At 35.0% G+C, this 12,201-nt stretch overlaps 1 protein-coding gene across 2 annotated transcripts in view; it reads left to right on the top strand.

The window, feature by feature from the left end:
• LOC138713264 (protein-L-histidine N-pros-methyltransferase) overlaps window positions 1-12,201 on the top strand; it is a 797,137-nt gene that overhangs the window by 150,055 nt on the left and 634,881 nt on the right. The gene's annotated exons all lie outside the window — the stretch shown is intronic.

Raw genomic sequence — 12,201 nt, 5'->3', positions numbered from 1 at the left:
TCTACTCAACTCCAGGCCTTTCATTAGCTTAGAGATAGATTCTTCTCATTTTCTTTTGTAGCTTTTCTTCTTTTATATATTTATCTTTTATTTCTATTTTTGTTCCTTCGGTCCCACTTATGAGACCTCCCTCCTTTTATAATTGCATGGTTGCCACGTTGTTATTACATAAGCTTAATATGTCTTCACCTATCGGTCATATACCTCCTTGGTGTTGTAGCCAGTATTTTTACTTTATTATTTCGGACAAATTTCTAAGGGAAAATTGTGTCTTGTTTGTGGCTCAAGAGCTACTCCCGGGTTCGATCCTCGGCCAGGTAGTGATGAAATTTGTGGTGAACAAAGCAGACGTTGCAGAGGGTTTCTCTCGGGGTACTCCCGTTTCCTTATATCATTCCACCAATACTCTTCACCGTACCCTCATTTATTTTGGAATTGGGATATTAACTCAATATTTTCTTTCTTTCTTTATTTATTTATTTATTTATTTATTTATTTATTTATTTATTCAATTGTTTGTTTGTTGGCTTGTTGGTTTGTTTGTTTGTTTGTTTATTTTGCTAATAATTGTAACATAAAATATAATATATACAGAAAAACTGTAGCTCGGCCCTGAAAGACTAGAACTCGTACTCAGGGGCGGATTCCTGAATTGAAATTAATAAGTATACAATACAATTTGTCTTATGTCTATTATGCAATTATAATATATAAATTTAAATTTACAATTTTTCAATATGAATATTACTTTCCAAATAATTAACATTAAAGATTCATTGGATCCTGGTAAAGGTGCGGTATAGCCAATAGACAATATTTGTTGGATTAAGACTATATTTAACACACATTAATTAAAAACGAAAAAAAACTTGCAGCCCTCAAAGTAATACTTTCATTTTATATTAGTAACATGTTGAATTCTCCGTATTTTCTGTTCACTAATGTAATCAGAACACCTGGAATACCATGTAGTGTAGCCTACTTGGGTATGATAACAAATTCAAATGAAAAAAAAAATCCGAAAAGAAAACTCAGAACATGAAATTCGCTATAAAACGACGCAATAGTAATAATTCGCGAATGTGTTCATATTTCGCTATTAGAACTTTATTTCGCGATTTGTCGTGATTGTTTTATCCGCATATTATTAATCAGATTCACTTAATTCGTGAAGATTAGTAAACATCTATTGTACCTATATATATTATGCCGTGATCTTCGAGATCTCCATAAATATCCGGCTCTGCCTATACCTATCGACGGAGCAGTGTAGGCCTACTATAGTTTGATCCGTTTGGGTATGGATAATATTAATTTATTATTATAAAGCTATCATGATCGTAGAAACAATTTCTTGCTGGTTATATTATGACTAAAAGATGAAAGTTACCATCTGAAGAGTCCACTGCTAGAATGATGGATGCCACTTTCTTGTCGAAAATGAACCAAGACTGTCAATGCATAGCTTAAGACATATAGAATGTACACAGAGAGTTATATGGCATTAACACTGATAGTCATTGCCCAGTACTGATCGGAAAATCACAGTTAAGCTTTGAGCGCTAAGCATTTCAAACTTTCAATTGCTTCTCCTGCAAAATGTGTTCCAAATGACATCCATCATTCTTGCAGTGGACTCTTCATATATGACAATCAACAATGCATAACCTGAAAAAACAAATGAAAATCGTAGATGATTAAAATGGCTAACAAATCAACAGCGGGCATGTGTTCTTTGGTATGCTAAATTTGAGAGTGTTAGAGGAGTTCAAAGGGAATTTCGACGTGAGTATGGTGTGCATAATGTACCTAAATATGATTCCATAATGTTGTGGTATCGAACATTTGTAGAAACAGGTTCTGTGTTAAATATGCAGGAGGTCGCAGGCGAAACCCATTACGAGAAGCAGCTATCTCTTGGCTTGGTCCCCAAACTCCCAGATCCCCTCCTAACTTCTTCGTGTAGGGTTTTATTAAGGGATTGGGTACAGCTTAAAGAAGTAAAATTTTGGAAATATCCAATATTCTTTTTCCTCCATTACTGTATCTTGTACAATAATGAAAATTAGCATGTATCCTACTGCTATATGATAAACATGTTTTTACGGTTTAAAAAAATTCTTTATATTTCAAAATTCATAGTTCATTGTGCAGTAAAGAAGCTTTTCCCTCATAACTCAAAAAGTATCCAACATTCTGTGATGAAATTTTTTGTGTGTATTTATGCATGTCATATTTACAATATGATGCAAAATCACTTCTCTACCTTTGATAGATTGTCTGATAAAAAAAATAAATCCTTTTAAAAATGGTCAATTATCTAACACAAAATAAAAAAATATATTGTTTATTAAGGAATGTAGTTGAAAGAGCATGATATTGTCAACATGAGTTTCAGCAATAAAATAAAAGAGAGACAACATGAAAAAGTTAACAAGTTCACGAGTTATGAGGGAAACGCTTCATCACTGCACAGTGAAGTTTGAATTTTGAAAAGAACTATAAATGTTTTTTTAAATCGTAAAAATATTTTTTTCATATACCAATTTTCATTATTGTAGAGGATACAGTAATGGAGGAAAAAAAAATGTTGAATATTTCCAAAAATTTTACTGCTGTAAGCTATACCTAACCCCTTAAAGACATTGTCTATTCACAGAAACCCGCGAACATTGATGATCTCAGACTAAAAATTACTCATACTTTTCAACAAATCACCCCTCTTATGTTACAATGGACATGGGCTGAATTGCATCATCGTTATGATGTAGTTGTGTAGGATGCGCAATAGGGGTCATGTTGAGCTCTGAGGAATCTCCCATCTTTCAGTGTTGTATGCACAAAATTTCAACAAATAAAGTTCAGTAGTAAATGTTTTACGGTGTTTTTATTTTATCCATACCCAAACGGATCACCCTATAGAATAAAATGTCCAAAACAAATAAAATTATTTATTTAATTAAGTTGAAATGTAATCAAATCAAATTTCGAATATTTTTTTCAAAATTAATTATTGACTCCGCCATGAGTCCTCGAAAAACGATATATTTAAAAATGTATTGAGAATGCTAATGAAAACCGGTGTACAGACATTAAGTATAATTACTGTAGTATTTGGTTATTTCTTTTAAGCTCGACCATGACGAAATGTAGTAATTATACACCTGGTAGCAGTCCTTTAATGCATGTCATTAAAGTACACCTATTCATTAAAGTTCAGGTTTTCGATTATTCTCGGATATGCAATCGAAAGACAACTAGGGAAACGTCACGGAGGCTGTAAATCCAATACTGTCGCAGAAGGTTATGTTCTGTTACTATAATACTTAGCGTTAATTGTAAATAATATTCAAATAAATTCAATTTGTAATCTCGTTTTTCAATTCTAAATCAATTTCCAGGTTATATCAAAATTAATGTTCATGTTATTCTCTAGATTATAACAAGGTCAATGACACATTCGTTCCTCGGAAAAAATCAATACTTTCGCGTCTGCGCACATCTCACAATTTAAGTCAGTTCCGCTTCTGACTTACATAATCATAACATGAATACTTATGAATAATTTCAAGTTAGAATTATAGTGGAGCATAAAAAGTCGTATGAAACTTGCCTATAATGGTAATTAATGTACTATTACACGGTAGATTGCTGGCTGCTCTAAATTTGCTGTTATTTCTTCACAACAGCGCTAGACTGTTAAAGGAATGCAACCACTGAAGTATTTAATTAAGTTGAAATGTAATCAAATCAAATTTAGGATTTTTTTTTCAAAATTAATTATTGATTCAATCATGAGTCCTCGAAAAACGATATATTTAAAAATTTACTGGGAATGCTAATGAACGCCGGTGTACAGACATTAAGTATAATTACTGTAGTATTTGGTTATTTCTTTTACACAGTAGATTGATAGCTGCTCTAAATTTGCTATTATTTCTTCACATTAGAGTCACACTGTTAGAGGAATGCAATCACTGAAGTATTTAATTAAGTTGAAATGTAATCAAATCAAATTTTGGATTTTTTTTTTCAAAATTAATTATTGATTCCATCATGAGTCCTCGAAAAACGATATATTTAAAAATTTACTGGGAATGCTAAATGAACTCCGGTGTACAGACATTAAGTATAATTACTGCAGTATTTATGCAAATCTAGTCTTTCAGGTAAGGCTCCCTGTAAAGCAGATTTGAATAATTTCAAGAGAAAATTTGTTCCGGGGCCGGGTATCGATCCCGGGACCTCTGGTTGAACGTACCAGCGCTCTTTCCAACTGAGCTACCCGGGAACTCCACCCGACACCGTCTCAACTTTTCCCTTTATATCCACACAACTCGCGTGGGCTGACGAAACGCCAGAGACCCACATCGAGTGCACACAAACTCTGTGTGACTTGGAATTGTGGTTTTCTGTTAACGTACACAGTGACGTATATATTATGCAAATCTACTGTAGTATTTAGTTATTTCTTTTACACAGTAGATTGATAGCTGCTCTAAATTTGCTATTATTTCTTCACATTAGAGTTACACTGTTAGAGGAATGCAATCACTGAAGTATTTAATTAAGTTGAAATGTAATCAAATCAAATTTCGGATTTTTTTTTTTTCAAAATTAATTATTGATTCCTTCATGAGTCCTCGAAAAACGATATATTTAAAAATTTACTGGGAATGCTAATGAACGCCGGTGTACCAGTAGCGGACGGTGGGTTTGAAAGTTGGGGAGGCCAAGACGTGAATGATGAGAATATAAAAATATAAAGCCTGTGACGTACCTCATTACCAAGCACAGAAGTTATAGATTTTAAGAAATTAAAATTAGGTTTTCCAGTTTATGTTTTAGGATTTTAAATCTTATGTTTAGGAATTTATATAATTTTACGGGAAAAAAATAAAAATAAACAACATACTATTAATATATTACAACGGCTTGGTAAAGATTGTCTCTTTTTAGGACACTCCCAAGTCCTAACCTACGAATTAGGTATTTTTAGGTCATATTGAATTTAATAATGTTACGCTTTGCTACATAAAACGTATAAGAAAAGCAATATTTCGAGAGTAAGGAGATAGCAACAAAATTGATTCGAACCTAAGAATCCGGGGCTTGCCATTACTATTACATAGTCTAATTTTACAGCAAATTAACTCGATGTTCCTCTTTCTTCGCAAACCGATCAAATAGGTCACAGCATACTGAATAACTGCTACTAGAAGAAGCTAGAGACAAATCTGCATTTGTTTCTAAACTCTCGATATATTTAAAATACTGTATAAGTAAATATGTCATATACATCTCGTAACACAAAAGAATAAAATAACAAGAACACCCGCAAACAAGAGATAATCTAACAACATAAATGAAAACTTTTACGCAGGGAGAGAAAACTAACAACACGTGACTCAATTTTATAAACCCAAGAAGAGAGAAAGAGAGAGAGCTTCCCAATACAGCCGAAACCAGCCGTTACTATAAGCAATACAGTTGTCATCGGTGGGTAGGACGTCTCCAAATCGGCTCCCCTCGTGCGTTCTATCAAGTTTAAACACTCTTCTAACCAGCTATCTTATTGGTTGAACTGCTGTTGTCATGGTTACCGGGGAGTAGCGTCATGTAGCCGACTCCTCTCTCCCGCTCTCGCATAGACACTGCAAGCTGCTAGATGTCGAGTATACAGGTTACAGCGCTATCTGTTATTTTTCAGTACGAATTATTTGTACTGTCTACAGTATAGCGAGCGGGCATCACCAACTGGATGTGGTCGACTTTACCTACTGTACATCTTAGTCGTAGTGAATAGTAAAATTAATATAAAAGGAAAAATGTTCGTCATTTGCTGTAACTTGTCTGTGATCTTAATTCAGCTGAAATTATTACTGTCATATTGTATTCTGGTAAAATATTAGGGGAGGCACGGCCTCCCTTGCCTCCCCTGAAAATCCGCCTCTGCGGTGTACAGACATTAAGTATAATTACTGTAGTATTTCGTTATTTCTTTTACACAGTAGATTGGTAGCTGCTCTAAATTTGCTATTATTTCTTCACAATAGAGTTAGACTGTTAGAGGAATGCAGTCACTGAAGTATAAACGCATGGTCACTTCCACAGTTCAGTGTTACTCGCACAATCACCAGGACACGAAGCACAGCGTTGAGAAGAGTGTCGATGCCCCAAATTCCTGCGTGTTATGGCGGCAGGCTGATTTAATTCCGCTCTTGCACTCATTCCTATCGCTGAAGTGATTGCCAGTGTGTACAAATGACACGAAATTACAACTACTTCGGTAGCCGCTTGATTACATTCGAAGTTAATTGCATCTGGTGGCTCTGAAGAGATTAAAAAAATAATCTCCTCAAGCCCCCTCTTGTTCGTTAGGTAGATGTAGGGTATTTGATATCCATGCTATGTTTCGTTGAATTTGGTAGCTAATACGGTCATCCGAGCTGCTGTGCATTCAAGGCGCTGTAATGAGATTGCAACTTCATTAAATTAGTCTTTATTTCTTTTTATTTCCCCTCGTACCAACACAAATGCGGTCATCATGTTTTTGTAGGAACAACATCCTCTTCTCAATAAATAAGTACCAAATAAAAGCATCATTCATGTAACGAGCTTGGCAACAATAATGACGAATAAAACTAGTGTTTGTTATGAGATTAATTTGAGAATAACTTTTAATTGGTCAATAATCGTTTTTAAACCAGGCCTGGTGTGCTCAACGCTTCGTAGAAATCACGGTAATGGATCCGAGTGCCATCTAGAAATTGTTTATCAATGCAATGCCCTTCGTTGCCCATCGTCATGCTGACTCTACGTCAGAAGAGTCTGAATAGTGTATGGAAAAGAAAGAATGGAACATGTGAGGACTTAAATTATGTTATTGTTAGGCAGGGTGCGAATTAACGGGGGAGGATGGGTAAATTTCCCCCCTGTTGGAAAGTTAACATCGCAAACTTCACACTAGATTGTTATATTTTTGTTCTAGGAAATATCATATACAGTACGATATTAAGGGAAGATTTTTTTTTATATATTTGTGATTATTTCATTTTTCCGTTAAATGTATTATTTATTATAGCCTATATGGTGACAATTACAAATGAAGAGTCCACTGCAAGAATGATGGATGTCATTTGGAACACATTTTACAGGAGACGCAATTGAAAGTTTGAAATGCTTAGCGCTCAAAGCTTAACTGAGATCTTCCGATCATTACTGGACAATGACTATCAGTGTTAATGCCATATAACTCTCTATGTACATTCCATATGTCTTAAGCTATGCATTGACAGTCTTGGTTCATTTTCGACAAGAAAGTGACATCCATCATTCTTGCAGTGGACTCTTCAAATACTGATATTGTTATAGCAAAATAATTTAGCAATTTAAATACGTTGTTTTACTGATGACGAAAAGAAAATCATCTATGAACTTTGCATTCCTTATTTTAGCATGCAGTATAATATGTCTAATCTTTGGTCAGTACACGGACTTCTTTTTTGGAGTTCGCGGTACCATCTTCAAATACACCTATAACCTTTTAAAATCAAAGGGATTCACCTTTTACAATGTTGAGAAAATCCTTAGAGAAATTGTGAAGGACTCAATTTAAATTTTGCGATTTAATCTCTTCTTCAAGTAATATGATTCACTTTAATTAATATGATTCACTTTAATTTTCTTTTGAAATTTATGCATTATTGTATGCATTTTCATTGTAAAATTTTATATATTTATTTGTTTTCTGGATTCTTGTGGTCACCCTTATTGAATGGCAGATGGTTTTATTACCGAAGTAGTAGAGTTATAAATATATAATTAGATCAAATATAATATTGAAGAACCGAATAAAATTGAAGAGTTAGCGAAATACGAAAATAATTACGAAGAAAATGAACATAAATGTAGCTGTGATACTGCAAAGGAGTTGACGACTATAATAGTAATGATAAATTTAAAGTGAGTTAATGATCATAGTGACGAGTTGAAATACAGTTAATGGTTACGGCGATAAACTCAAAATCTGCTCATGATAATGAATTTAAAATCAGCCTATGACCATGATGAAAAAAAAATGGAACTCAGAATTGCGACGAACTGAAAAGCTTACGATGATAGTAATGAATTAAAAGGATCTCATTATTATGGCGATAATTAGGAACAGAGTCCATGAGTACTTCCATGGATTGAAAAGTAACTGATGTTTATAGTAATAAATAAAAAAGGAGTCCGAGAATATGGCTATTAGTTGGAAAGGAGCTCACGATGTGATGATAAAATGGAAAAGACTTCACGGTTATAGGGAACAATTGAAAGGTGCTGAAGAATGTGGTTATCATTTGGAAAGAAGCCACGATTTTCACGGGAAATTGAAAACGAGCTGAAGATTATGCCGATGAATTGAAAATTAAATCAAGATCTTGAGGTTTTCATATCATGATAATAAATTGAATAGAAGCTCAGAATCATGATGATAGGTTAAGAACGATTTCAGGATCATGATGATGAATTCAAAATGAGCTCAGGATCATGATAATGAATTTAAAATTAGCTCAGTATCACGATGATGGATTGAAAATGAACTCAGTATCATGATGATGGATTGCAAAGGGTCTCAGTATCATGATGAAGGATTCAAAAGGAGCTCTGTATTGTGATGATGGATTCAAAAGGAGTTCAGGATCATGATTATGGATTGCAAAGAATCTCAGAATCAAGGTATTGGGTTGAAAAAGAGCTAAGGATTGTGATGATGAATTGAATAGGAGCTCAATACCTTGATGATGGATTGGAATGGAGCCCAATATCATAGTAACGAGTTTAAAGGTAGCTCAAGATCATGGTAATGGATTGTAAAGGAGTCCACGATCGTGATGATGAATTGAAAGGGAACCCAAATTCATGGTGATGAATTGAAAATGAGGTCAGGATTGATGCTGAATTGAAAAGAAGCTGAAAATCATGGCGATGAATTGAAAAGGAGCTGAGAATTATAGAGATGAATTGATAAGATTAAGGATTAGTCGGCCTGGGTAGCGTAGTCGGTATAGTGCTGGCCTTCTGTGCTCGAAGTTACAGGTTCGATCCCGGCCCAAGTCGATGGCATTTAAGTGTGCTTAAATGCGACAGGCTCATGTCAGTAGATTTACTTGCATGTAAAATAACTCCTGCGGGACAAAATTCCGGCACACCGGCAACGCTGATATAATCTCGGCAGTTGCGATCGTCGTTAAATAAACCATAATTTAAAATTTTTTAAGGATTATGGTGATAGATTGAAAAGGAGCTAAGGATTATGGTGATGCATTGATAAGGAACCAAGAATTACGAGAATGAATTGAGAACGATCTCCTGATCATGGTGATGGATTGCAAAGGAGCTCAGTGTCATGCTGGATTGAAAAGGAGTTCAGGATCATGGTGGTGAATTATAAGGAAGCTCAGAATGATGGTGATGGGTTGAAATAAAGCTGAGAATTATGCTGATGAATTTAAAAGAAGTTCAAAATCTTGGTGATGAATTGAGGAGTCCGGGATCATGGTGATGAATTAAAAATGATCCCAGAATTATGATGAATTGAAAAAGAGTTGAGGGTCATCGTGATGAATTGAAAAGGAGCTAAGGATTATAGTGATGAATTGAAAAGGAATTAAGAATTATGATGATAAACAGAGAACGAACTCAAGATCATGGTGATGAATTGAAAAGGAGGTGTAAGAATGGAAAGTGAAAGAACATATTTTATAGTGATGTTAAGGATTAATGATAGTGAATGAATAAATAAATTAATGAGCCATGGTGATATTGATGATAAACCGAAATAGCGTAAGTTGAGAAAAACAGAAGCACACTGATAAATACGAGAACGAGTGGTATGATATTAGTGTTAACCAGTGCTGACATGGTAATTTTTGTCTTGGCCATACGCCCCACTCCTTGTTTTCTCCCTTGAAATATATTTTACTCCTCTCTCTCTCTCTATTTCTCCGACTGTCATTTAATGATTTTTTAATATTAAAGAAGAAGTAAAGGAATTGTTCTGATTTACATTTTAATTGTACAACAAGCTTGATTTAAAGAATACAGTGGACTCTCCTAAGTTCGACAAAACAGAATTGAAAGTTCAGTCCAATAAGGGTAGTGGGTGCGGCAGGTGATATGAATGCAAATTCTTATTGGTTATCCATCAACGAATACAATACTGTACTTGCATTTCTTGCCCGCCCCGAGACTTGTGTATGAGCTTCTAGTACCCCAGTGGGTTACGACAGTTCCTTCTCACAAACGGCACAATTCTCAAATAGAAAAAGAAGAGTTCATTAATTTAAAATCAGTGATTAAATATGGATGTCCTTACTTACTTACTTACTTACTTACTTACTTACTTACTTACTTACTGGCTTTTAAGGAACCCGCAGGTTCATTGCCGCCCTCACATAAGCCCGTCATTGGTCCCTATCCTGAGCAAAATTAATCCAGTCTCTATCATCATATCCCACCTCCCTCAAATCCATTTTAATATTATCTTCCCATCTACGTCTCGGCCTCCTCAAAGGTATTTTTCCCTTCGGCCTCCCAGCTAACACTCTATATGCATTTCTGGATTCGCCCATACGTGCTACATTCCCTGCCCATCTCAAACGTCTGGATTTAATTTTCCTAATTATGTCAGGTGAAGAATACAATGCGTGCAGTTCTATGTTGTGTAACTTTCTCCATTCTCCTGTAACTTCATTCCTCTTAGCCCCAAATATTTTCCTAAGCACTTTATTCTCAAACATCCTTAACCTATGTTTCTCTCTCAAAGTGAGAGTCCAAGTTTCACAATCATACAGAACAACCGGTAATATAACTGTTTTATAAATTCTAACTTTCAGATTTTTTGAAAGCAGACTGGATGATAAAAACTTCTCAACCGAATATTAACAGACATTTCCGATATTTATTCTGTGTTTAATTTCATCCCGAGTATCATTTATATTTGTTACTGTTGCTCCCAGGTATTTGAATTTTTCCACCTCTTCAAAGGATAAATTTCCAGTTTTTATATTTCCATTTCGTACAATATTCTCGTCACGAGACATAATCATATACTTTGTCTTTTCGGGATTTACTTCCAAACCTATTTCTTTACTTGCTTCAAGTAAAATTTCCGTATTTTTCCTAATCGTTTGTGGATTTTCTCCTAACATATTCACGTCATCCGCATAGACATGCAGCTGATGTAACCCGTTCAATTCCAAACCATCTCTGTTATCCTGGACTTTCCTAATGGCATACTCTAGAGCAAAGTTAAAAAGTAAAGGTGATAGTGCATCTCCTTGCTTTAGCCCACAGCGAATTGGAAAAGCATCAGACAGAAACTGACCTATACGGACTCTGCTGTACGTTTCACTGAGACACATTTTAATTAATCGAACTGTCCTAAACAGTAAAAAATATTCTGTTTTCCTTTAACAAAAGTATCACTACAAAAAACAGATCCAAATTCCCATTCAAATAGCAAACCCATTTCTTAGTGCCTGTATAGAGGCGTATCTTATTCTCTTACGTAAGCAGTCGAACTATAGAAATGTCGAACTTAAGAGCTTCCACTGTACACCACATAGCCCAGTAGTGTCAGAGTTGTAAGCTCCAATACCGGTTGTGGAGCTATATCGGAGCTTGAACTTGCTTATGTCTGTGGAAACATCGGAGCTCGCAACCAGTCTAGTGGAGCGCTCCGCTCCGTTTACTCCCTGTCTGACATCGCTGACATAGCCTCACCGTAGATACACACTTGTCTCGATGAATCTTGGAGTGTGTATTTGCAGCACTTCTTGTTTTTCAACCATTATTTTGTATAATTGTGGATTCCAGTGCTACAGAGGTGGACAATTTTTGTGTATGAACATCAAACAAAATACATTAGGAACAGCAAGAGATGATCTAAGATCTGTATGCCTACAGATCTCCGCGTACAAAACTTAGGCACCCGTATGCCGTATGGTTCGGTACAGACAAAATTTTCTTTTTCCCATAAGATTAATTAAGTAAATTATAGGTTCCCATACGATGTATGGCCCCGTATGGCCTCCATGACAGCACTAGTGTTAACTAGAGATGGCCGATATTTCACAAACCGATATTTTGTCACAAGTATTTTTTTGTCACAGACTAATGATGCGAAATATCTGTGACAAAATATCGCTATCG

The sequence above is a fragment of the Periplaneta americana genome, chromosome 14 (assembly GCF_040183065.1).
Source record: "Periplaneta americana isolate PAMFEO1 chromosome 14, P.americana_PAMFEO1_priV1, whole genome shotgun sequence".
In the NCBI taxonomy this organism is placed as follows: domain Eukaryota; kingdom Metazoa; phylum Arthropoda; class Insecta; order Blattodea; family Blattidae; genus Periplaneta; species Periplaneta americana.
The sequence above is the reverse complement of the archived record's forward strand: the minus strand, read 5'-3'. Positions and strand labels throughout refer to the sequence as shown.